We start from the raw sequence: 11973 nt of genomic DNA, 5'->3' as shown, positions 1-11973 counted from the left end.
TTCAAGCATGAGCCACCAGTGCTTGACTACATGGTATTCTTATTAAGTCAATCTTGTGCAGAGAAACAGCCTTGTGCCTTTGCTAAGTCACCATTAACATACCAGTTCAAAGAGGCCTAGATTTCTTGCTTTGTTGTAGTTGATTAGATTCCATTCACTCTCACCTGTGACTTCTGTTCTATGTTCTTTCTCATCATGGTGTCCTCCATGTCAGGCAATGATATGTAGTTTTTAACTGACTTATTGTTCCAACAACTGGTTGTATATGACTTAAATAATTTTCCCAAACTGCATATCTAGTTCTTAAAAACCGTCAGGTCCCACCCCTCCCCCATTTTAATGATGGAAACAAACAACATATAAAATAGAAGCTTCTGAAATAAACACTTGTTCTTGCCAGGCATGTATCTCTCCTCAAACTTGATCTTGGCCTCCCGTCAGGCCTTGCCTTTAAGAGCTCGATCTCTAAAGACATCCTTGTTGACCACAGTTTTGTCCAAGGTGATATCCACAGAGAACCTTGTGAGCATAAGGTGATTATAGTTATAAACTTTCACAAAAGACTTGATCTTTGACCTCATGGTGATCTTTTTGCCCATGTTAACTGTCACTTTTCAGGGATAGCGATCAATTCCTGCCACCAAAGCATGGCTGTAGGGGAGATCTGAAGTGCCATCATCAATGTTCTTCATGATGACACTTTTACATTGGGAGTAGCATCCAGCCAACCACTTTTCCTGGTTTCATGAACTTGTGCATTTTGACAGTACCCAGCAGCCATACAACAAAAAGGAAAACCTTAAGAACTGTCTTATAAAGAATTTTTGGGACAATAGTTGGTAAATATGGTATTGTGGCTGTGGAATAGTAATTTCACTAGATTCTGAAATCTTCCCAATTTCAAGCCAATGTGGTTTTCATTTTAACAATATTATTTTTAAAAAATCTTAATGCATCATACTCATCAGTTGAAATGTTGAATTGAAACCTCTCTGTACAACCCCTTAAAGATAATAAATTAATTAAACTGAATTCATTAAAAAACTTATTGCACTACAGAATACTCGACTAACTTTCTCATTTCTAAATAAAAAGATCACTTATTTTCAGAGGTAATACAGTCTGTCTTTGATCAAGAATGAAAAAATTGACTATTTCTTGATGCTTAGAAAGTCATTGATGACAAAGTTTCCTCAGGAGAAGATAATTGCTTCTCAGTGATTAAATTCAGAGTCCCCATGGTTTCATTAGGACTTTTTAAAGTACATGTGAATGTTGGTAAGGGATGATCCTCTCAGGATTACCTAGAAAGGATTATTGGATTGTGAACTTGCCTATCTTCATTGGGCTTCTTTCCACTCTAATGTGTTGCAATAAAGACCAAAGAAGCCCATAACTACATCTATATTCTTCCTTTACTCTAAAATAATGAGCCATTTTCTATTCTGCAAGGGTAAGCTTTTCTAATGTTGAAATTTCAGAACAGTGAACACAACAATACATGGCTCACCAGAACTGCAGCTGAGCATGGCTCACATCTGTCATCTGGATTCAGGGAGGCCAAGCTATGAAGCCCCATGCTTTTAAAAAAGATCCAATAAAATATTTACAGTTTAAGCAACTTGGTTCTGGTGAATGAGTTTCCCCCTTTAGTTAACTGAAGAAGAAAAACATTCCTGTGCATACATGCCATTTCTTTAGATCCCAATTTAAATGTACCTTTAGTATACTACTAGTAAGGATATCAGTCCTTTCCAGGAGCATTTATTGTTGTGTTGTTTACTTTTTTGCACATTGCCATATGCAATTAAAATTCTGAAATTTGCTGCTAAAATTTTAATATATTTTAAATGATAATAAATTATACAAAACATCTTTATTTTGTGCAATCCAATCCTCAAAACAATTTTCTGACTACTCGCTACTGAAATGAAAGAATTATTGTCAGGAAAAAATCAGTCACATGATGTAATGACAATCACTATAAGGTTAACAATGATTTCCAAGATTAAAGAAATGTTACCCACTTTCAAAGGCATTCTATCCTCAAAATTTGCCCTTGATTTTCTATGTTAAATTAAATTAGAAGGTTACTCAAGTCTATGTTGGAATTATAAATTTGTCATGTTATTGGTGATTAGCTATAGTATGTCATAATATATCTACATTTTCATGCCTCACGTAGGCATGATATATGTGTTATTACTACACAAATATTTAAAAAGTAGATTAAGGTCGAGGAGAGTAACTCAATGGAAGACACATGCCTAGGATGTATAAGGTCTTTGGCTCGATTCCCAGTACTGTCCAAATAAGAAAGGGAGTACACAGAGCATGAGGCCTTGGCCACAAACCCTACATATTTCATATATCTGAGTTTGGGAGCTGAATCTTCACACAATATTTGTTACCTCTTAGAAAGAAAACAGCTAAACTGTAAAAGGTTAAACAGTGTCTCTGGTGTCATTAGGGTGAATGACCTAAATGCCTGCTTTTCTATTGTTTTGTAGTGAGTGACTGCTGAAAATGATGCATTCTTTCCCTTGCAGAGAATCTGGTAAAGAAGGAATTTCTGTCATTCACAGATGTTGTGAGGGACAATAAGCTTCACCATGAGTCATAAATTTTAGGGACATAGAGTGACAATGAAACAGATCAGGATTCAAGTCTTGTTCTATTATTTATTGTCTGCATGCCAGATGACTTACCTTTTATAGGTTTCAAATCCTCCTACCCATACACAAAATTTGAATAAAAAAATAGCCTAATTGAATTTCTGTCACTGCTAAAGGAAATGACAATGGATCAGCTAGCTTTCAGTGTAGATCTGAGAACATAGCAAATACTCAATGAATGATAACTATTTTTATTGTTTTCTAGAACAGTTGCCAAATACTTTGCTAGATTTTGCTTTATTTCTTGAGTGTTGAAAAGTGGGTCAGAAACTATACACATAGAATAATCTCCACCAATGAATGTCCACTTTCTTTGTTACTGTTCAAAGAGAGGAGCCTAGTTTTTTATCCTCTGTTTCCTGAGAAGGGATTATATTTTTCCCTGCTGTTTGAAGTGAATTAAGATTGAGCTCTGAAAATGAATGTCATGATCATTTTTCTTCAGCCCTGAACCAGATGCTCAATTCAGTGAGAACTGATTTAAAGTATTACAAAGAAAGCGAATATGTCCTTATTTGAAAAATACCAGCAAATGGACAAAAATAACTCAGGTAGGAGCCTGATGATATAATGACAGTCATTTTCTTTCTGCTTTTAAAATTTGTTTCGATACTGCATTGCCGTCCTTCCTATTTGAGCAATAACACTATTGACTGCAATTATTCTCTGGGTGGAGGAGTTTACTGAAAAGGCAGCTGTGCAATGACCATTTTGTTGTGCACTGTGCATGCTTGAAAAGAGCTTTGTGATTTTTAAATATAACCATTTGTTGCAGAATTACCTTTTTATTCCTCCACCTTAAACTCAAAGCCAGACTGAAATATTAGTACTGGGAAACCTATCTGCATATCTGAGAAATCGTCCCTGAATAATACTAGTCCTAGGACTATAAACAAAATTATAGCAAGCCAGGTGTTACTGTTCTGCATATACCATTGAGAGGAAATGCAGGTAGACAGGTAGATAGGCACTCTGTCTATAGGTAATCTGAAATTTTTATCATGTTACCAGTTTTTATTTGTATCTGTAGCAATTGCTAATGACTTAGACATTGTTTTTAGTATTTGGTGTTTTGAATTAAGTTACTTTCCAGTACTAAAAAAAATTGGTTTGGACAATTTTTTTATAGTGCTACCCTCTGCATGTTTTGAAAGCTGTGTTTCAGTATTTAGGTCACTTTGTAACTTCCAAGGGTTTGAATTCAGGCCCTCACAAAATGGATAAGCCTACAGCCTTCTTTCTTTACTTTTCCTTTCTCTTCTTCAGGATGCATAACTTGTATGAATATGCCTTCAAATTTACTGTTTCTTTTGTCAGTCATATTTAACTATTGAGCTCCTTTAAGGAATTACCCATTCTATTTGTTGTATTTTGGGGTCTTTAAATTTCTTTAATTTTTATGCCAACTCAGTTTTTATTTCTTCATAAGTAATTTTAGACACTTTGCATCTTTGTAGGCTATTTGTGTGACTTGGGCTGAATGTTTAATTATTATTTATTTTCTGTAGGGGTTTGCTTTCATATAATCAGATACTTTGCAGGAAGTTAACCCTAAATTCATGTGTAAATCAAAGGGACCAATATGAGAATACCCCATACAATCTTGCACAAACTTAGGATACATTTCCTCTTTAATTTATTATCTGGAAGTATACAAAGGGGTTTAAATTCAACCTGTCAGTTTGTGATTAGATTGCATCTTGGTTAATGACACCCATTTCCTTAGTCTCCCCCAATCTCTCCCAGTTCCAATTATCCCCTCAATTTTACTAGTTACATTTTCATATATAGATGTTTGATTTATTTGAATATGTATATATATATATATAATATATATATATATAATGTTATAACTGCATTCTCCCATACTTCCTCTCTGCATATGGCCACTCTTTTCTTTTAAACTCAAGTCCCAGCTTTCTGTTATTCATTTCTAAGACTATGTTAGTTGTTCAAATGAGTTACACAATTAAACTCTTCTCCTGTGTATACTTCCTTTGTGTGACTTTAGTCAATATGATTATGTATGTGTGACTATGACTCTTTATGTTTACATATATTTATAAATTAGTTATAATTTTCATATATGAAAGAGACTATGTATTCTTTTTCTCTCTGCACTTGATTTATTTCACTTAAAATATTGTTTCTTTGTCCATCTATATCTCTACAAATGATAAAATATTCTTCCTGATGGATGAATAAAGACACACATCTTGATTTTGAAATTTGGTACAATTCATTAACAAAATGACAAAATCCTTTTAAAACTAGATGTCAATTTGAGTATATATTCCTTAAAATAAGGTATATAATTAATGAATATGCAGAAATTTACTCAATATAGCCATTAAAAACACAATAAAATTTCATTTTGGGTAGAATAATTCATGGAATAATTTAAACTATTTATATGACAATGAGGCTATTAAAGGTATAACAAATGAATATGGAGAAATTTACCCTTAAGATAGTAGGTAATGAAAAACGGGGGTTTGATTGTAGTATTCTATTGATTGTAGTATTCTTTCTTCATGTATTTCTTGTTAGTTTAATCTTGATCTTATTCTACAGATAGGCTTAAACTAATGCCTTCTCATTGAGATGTATAAAGAAATGAGAGGAGCTAAGTTTTATGAAAGAAAAAATCTAACAACTAAAAAAAAACTAACAACGATATCAATGCATAATCTAACTACTATATCCAAAGCATCTGTATTTCCTTAATTTTATAGATTACTATGAAAATAAGATTTTTGTGTGTATAAATTAAAATTATGATAGTTCGTTATATAAAATGTAGGCAAATCATGAAGCAATATGTTTCATTGAATTACTTCTGATGAGAAGAAAAATTATGTCAGCCAATACTGGATGGCTGTTTTCTCACCAGGAGTAGTTCATATTAAACAAATGTTTAATATGAAATTTTCTTTCTTATTTGTTTTCTGAGACCTATTTTTTATTCTCATTCTTCCCTGCTTCCATTATCCAAGGCTTGGTGTTTTGTTTTATTTGATAGTGAACTGTTTATCTTTGATTGCCTTGTTATAGTTTTTTACATCATCAAAGACTACCATGTTAATTCTGTTGAAGTTTAGTCATTGGTCAATGGGTTGTGATCCTCTCTTTGGAGAAGGTGGTAGTGAATTTTATCTGTTAACCTATCTGGCTGTAGTTTCCAGTTATTTAACTGAGCAGCAATATTGGTGTTGCTGTGAAGGCACTTTATAGATGTGGTTAATATCTACATTTAATTGTCTTTAAGTAACGATTAAGCTGTGGTAACATGATGGGACTACTCCAGTGTATTGAAAAACCAAACTAATTTTCTCAGGGAATAAATCATTCTTGAGTGGCATTATTGAGACTATCTGAGTTTCCAGACTGGCAGATTTGAAATACCCCATCCACAACCACTACATGTACAACTTCCTTAAATTGCTTGTATATATTTACTTAAAACTCTCATTTATATTTACATCTAAATATATCTGATAAAGCACCTATCAGTTTATTTCTCCTAAAATCCTTCTTAGATAGTGAATTTTTTGCTTCTCTTCATTACTTCCTGTATGTTTTTGACATCAGGAAAATATTCGCATAACCTAAATTTGATTAACACTTACCTACACAATCTATAGGAAAAGCTTCAATTGTTTAATTGCCATTTATAACAACTGCCACTAGGAAGGGTCTTACAAACTTCAAGTCATATTGTAGACAAGGATTCTCTTTACTAACTTTTAAAATACTCTACTTTCCTTTAAAAAATATTTATTTATTTTTTATTGTGAAAATGACGTACAGAAGGGTTACAATTACATGGGCAAGGTAATGAGTACATTTCTAATCAAACATTGTTGCCTCCTCCTCTGTTTCCCCTCAGTTCCCATCCCCCCTCCCTCCCTCTCCTTCCCCTCCTGAGCCAAAGTTGTAAAGTTCATTTTTCAACCTAACGTCTTGTACATCTCATTGTTGCAATCTGTCCACCTGTATCCCTATTTAAACAATTTGTTTTTTTCCCTTCCCCTCCACAAATTATACCAACATCAAATACAGTGAAAGCAGGGGTTATACTGTGGGGGAGGGACATACAAAGCAACAAAGAATTCATCTTATAAATATGTTAGAAACAATCGCATGAAAGGAAAAAAATTTTGACTACTTATCTTGGGTTTCATTCCCCTAATGTCAACTTATCTGACCTTTTCTGCTTGACTCAGACATATACTAGTTATTGCAAATAAGGGAAACTATGGGACCTATGTTCCTTGAGGCCTGGCTTACTTCACTTAATATAATTTTTTCCAAGTCTTTGCATTTCCTAACAAATGAGGCAATGTCATTCTGCCTTATGGAGGCATAGAATTCCATTGTGTATATATATATCACATTTTCTTCATCCATTCATCTACTGAGGGGCATCTGGGTTGGTTCCATATCTTAGCTATGGTAAATAATGCTGCAATAAACATAGTTATGCTGGTAGCTTTAGTATGGTCTTGTTTGTGATCATTTGGGTAAATGTCCAAAAGTGGAATTGCTGGGTCATAGGGGAGCTCTATGTGGAGTCTTTTGAGGAACCTCCATACTACTTTCCAAAGTGGTTGAACAAGTTTACACTCCTACCAACAATGCAGTAAGGTTCCCTTCTGTCCACATCCCCTCCAGCATCTGTTATTAGAGTTCTTGATTCTAGCCCTTCTAACTTGGGTGAGGTGGTATCTCAATGTTGTTTTGATTTGCATTTCTTTTATGGCTAGAGAGGTTGAGCATTTCTTCATGTGTCTATTGGCCATCCTTCTTTCCTCTTCAGAGAAGTTTCTCTTTAAGTTTTTCGCCCACTTATTTATTGGGCAGTTGTTTCTTTGAGGATTTGTTGTTGGGGGACTTAATTTTTTTGAATTTCAGGTATATTTTAGATATGAGACTCTTGTCCGTTGTATGACTAGTGAAGATCTTCTCCCAATCTCTGGGCTTTCTATTGATCTTGCTAGCTATGTCCTTTGCCATGCAGCAGCTCTGCAATTTCATGCAATCCCGTTTGTCCTACCTCTCTTTGATTTGTTATGCTTCTGGGTCTCTATTATGAAAATTTCGACCTGTGCCAAGGAGATCTAGGAACCACATGGTTATCTCAATAGATGCAGAAAAAGTATTTGACAAGATCCAGCACCCCTTTATGATGAAGGTAACTGGAAAAACTAGGAACATTCCTCAATACAATAAAGGCTGTATATGACAAACCTACACCCAGCATTATACTTAATGGTGAAAAACTAAAGCCATTTCCTCTTAACTCAGGAACAAGACAAGGATGTCCACTCTCTCCACTTCTCTTCAATTTAGTATTAGAATGACTAGCTATAACAATAAGACAAGATGCATACATAAAAGGCATCCAAATAGGGAAAGATGAAGTAAAACTTTCCCTCTTTGCAGATAACATGATCTTGTATTTAAAGAATCCCACAGACTCCACTCCCAAATTACTCAAGCTAATTCAAAACTTTGGCAAAGTAGCAGGGTATAAAATTAACCTTCAAAAATCAATGGCTTTTCTGCATGTCAACAATGAGAAAAGCGTGGCTGAAATCAGGAAAGCAACTCCATTTGTAATAGCCCCACAAAAAAATAAAATACCTAGGAATTAATTTAACCAAAGAAGTGAAGGACCTCTATGATGAAAACTTTTAAAACCTGAAAAAGGAAATCAAAACAGAACTTAGAAAGTTGAAAAACCTCCCATGCTCCTGGATTGGAAGGATCAACATTGTGAAAATGGCAATACTTCCCAAGGCTATCTACAAATACAAAGCAATACCTATCAATATTTCACCTCATTCTTCAAGGAAATAGAAGAGGCAGTCCAAAAATTCATATGGAACAATAAAAGACCCCGAATAGCAAAAAAAAAATCCTTAAGAGAAAGAACTGTGCTGGAGGAATATCAATACCAAATTTCAAACTCTACTACAAAGACATAGTAATCAAAACAGTTTGGTACTGGCACAAGAACAGAGCTCAGGACCAATGGAATAGAATTAAAAATCCAGAAATGAACCCACAGACCTATAGCCATTTAATCTTCGATAAGGGAGCTAAAAAAATAGAATGGAAGAAAGACAGCCAAGTCAGTAAATGGTGCTGGCAAAATTGGTTAATCACTTGTAGAAAACTAAAGCTAGATCCATATATATCACCCTGTACCAAAATCAACTCCAAATGGATCAAAGATCTCAGAGTCAAACCAGATACTTTCCATTTTTATAGTAAAACAAGCCACTATAAATACAAAGGAAGTAGTAATATGTTAGTGGTTATCATTGTTGTCTGGTCATTATAATAGATGTCAGCATAGACACAAAGTTAAAAATGTATTCTTTCATTATACATTTCCTTTTATAATAGACGACATTCATAACAGAAGACAGTGTTTTCTGTATATTTAGTTTTTTAAATATATATATTTTTATTGTAAAGATACTGTACAGAGTGGTTATAGTTACATGAACAAGGTAATGAGTCCAGTTCCTATGGAGCATTGTTACCCCTTCCTTTGTTTTCCCCTACCATCCCTTTCCTCCCTACCTTCCCAACTCCTCCTTCCTTCCTGTATATTTAGTTTTAATATTGCATCCTTTTTAGCTCAAAGTAATACAGCCACCACTTACTGTATTTAGAAACTCAACAAGATAGTAAAACAATGATAGAACTCACTATAAATCAGGATGCCTAGTTTCAACATTTGCTTCTCTACTTCCAAGAATATTATGGACTCTTCTTTTGACAATAGTGTATTCTGTATAGTGCATTGAAAAATAATGAACACACAGAGGATATATAATAATGCCTAGTTCAAAATGGACTTGGCTAATATTAGTTACAATCATTATTTTCATGAGTTTTACTCCTTTGTATGTTTCTTATTTTCCTTAGATACTTAACTCCAGTTGACTTAATCAGTGCCTTTACATGCAGGAAACACTAATCTAAACTTTGTCTATCAACTGAAATACCATTGTCAATTCTTAGACTCAATATCTTTAAAGATAATATGTCATTATTATAGAAGAGCATCTTGGGATGCTTTGGAGATAGTTCTTACTTTTTAGCACTGACTTATTGCATGAGCTGATGCAGTCCAAGCTCTGGAGATGATGCACACTATCCAGGAAGCAGTGTGCATGTGGGAAAGCAGAGGGAGCAACTGGAAGTATGAGGACATTGCAACTATTGGAATCATGCACTATTCCTGTGTCACAGAAGTATTTATGTGCAATATTTAATTGGACTTTCATGAATGTGCATTTTGAAACAATGAACTAAATGTTTTTACGTACATTCATTTGTTCACATAATTTAACTGAATTTTGACCACATCTCTCTACTTCATACTTTTGCTGTCCCACATTCTCTCATGCTGGAACCTTGATCATGCCATTAAAAGGACAAGGACATATTCATTGAGCTAGTAAGGGTGGTCCTGGATAATCTTCTCAGCCTTACACTCACTAGAAAACATGACATATATGTCACTTTGTCCCTTCACTACAGGTGTCTAACAGGAGAAGCTGACTTTTTTCCTTCATGCATATTTTCTATCACTTTCTGGGTGGTAAGTACTATTTTCAACCCTGCACATTTATTTTTATATTCTGCTTTACTCAGTGAATTTATTTGCTAAGTATGGCTGTGTAGATGGAAGAAACTGCCATTTGGATAATCCATCATTGTAAAGTCAGGCCTACATTGACTTCTCTGCACTAAACAAACTAAGTATATATGGGAGATAATTATGTATTAGGAATAATGCTATTTTGGGTCACTGGTGCTATTGTCTGAACTTGTGAGGCTAAAGTTTCCACACTTATCAGTACTGATAAAATTTTGTTCAGCTATTATCTTACTTAGCCAAATAGTCAAACTTTTGTTTTAAGAATAAAAATCAAGTGAATAGATATATGTAACATCAATGTAATTGCAAAGTAAGTGTTGCAGATTTATTTATTTAGTGTCTTAATGTTCCCCAAGTATATCAGCCTTCTGTTATACAAAGCTCACGAAGAACTGGTATCAAGATGGTGTACTCTATCATTAAATTGTCAGTGAGGATAGTCCTTTACAGGTCTGTGTAATCTGTTCTTAATTGTAACAAGGAGATTTTAATAGTTCTGATGTAATTCTGTCAATAACAATTCTTTTTAAATGTTTTTTTATTGTGAAAATACTGTACGGAGGGTTTACAATCACATGATCAAGGTAATGAGTACATTTCTTATCAAGTCTTGTCAATCACAATTCTTATCCTAAACTGTTATACATAGAGGTAATAACTAGACTGCTAATTATATAAACTATTTTAAACATTTTTAATCATGACTATTCTAAATTGATCTCATTCCTGCTTTGACCTTTCTCTAGAGAATTTGCAATCACATCCATGAAAAATTACTCTAGCTCCTACTTCTCTATCAAATGGGTTAACCTGGAAACATTTTAGTTTATATTTGTCTTATGAGAACGTAAAGAATATAAATTCTAATACCAACCAAAGCAATTTTTAACATGCTAGGCCACCTACAAGACAGAAAAATTAGGCTTCATAAAATTGTCAGATAGACCATGCCTATGAATCATTCTTAACCATTTCTTTTTAACTTAAACTTTATCCAAAAGATCTAATAATTGTCACTGATTGCCACTCACCTGCTTCTACCCCTCAGACATGTGACAAAAATGATCATCTGAGGAAAATACAAATCCCAAGAATGTGGGACTTCAAATAGTCACATTATAGTTAAATAATGAGATTGTCCAATAAAACTGTTCAAAGACACTAGAGAAAATTGTTCAGACAAGAGGGGAAATTAGCAGGGCACTGGTGGCTCATGCCTGTAATCCTAGCTACTCAGTAGGCTGAGATTTGAGGATTACAGCTCAAAGCTAGCCCAGGCAGAAAAGTGAGTGAAACTCTTACTTCCAATAAACCACTAGAAAACCAGAAGTGATGCTGTGGCTCAAGAGGTAGAGCACTCTCCTTGAGCTGAAGAGCTGAGGGATAGTGCCCAAACCCAGAGTTCAAGCCCCATGACCAACAACAAAAAAGGAGGGGAAATTGTCAATATTTATATGGACTTATTGTACACTCTTACACAAAAGTAATAAAACTGAGATATTTTAAAATAGTGTCTAATATTCTTGCATGGTTATCTGATATTAAAGCCCATACAGGTACTTCAGAAAGAGATGTACTTTTTATTTGAATAAGAACAGGAATGAGTATACCGATTCT

At 34.1% G+C, this 11973-nt stretch overlaps 1 pseudogene; it reads right to left on the bottom strand.

Moving 5' to 3' along the window:
• Nucleotides 1-296: 296 nt before the first annotated feature.
• On the bottom strand, nt 297-759 carry LOC138806122 (large ribosomal subunit protein eL27-like; annotated as a pseudogene).
• Between the last annotated feature and the right edge of the window lie 11214 nt (nt 760-11973).

Source organism: Dipodomys merriami, unplaced genomic scaffold, assembly GCF_024711535.1.
Source record: "Dipodomys merriami isolate MVZ:Mamm:240054 unplaced genomic scaffold, mDipMer1.0.p SCAF_4, whole genome shotgun sequence".
In the NCBI taxonomy this organism is placed as follows: Eukaryota; Metazoa; Chordata; class Mammalia; order Rodentia; family Heteromyidae; genus Dipodomys; species Dipodomys merriami.
The sequence above is the reverse complement of the archived record's forward strand: the minus strand, read 5'-3'. Positions and strand labels throughout refer to the sequence as shown.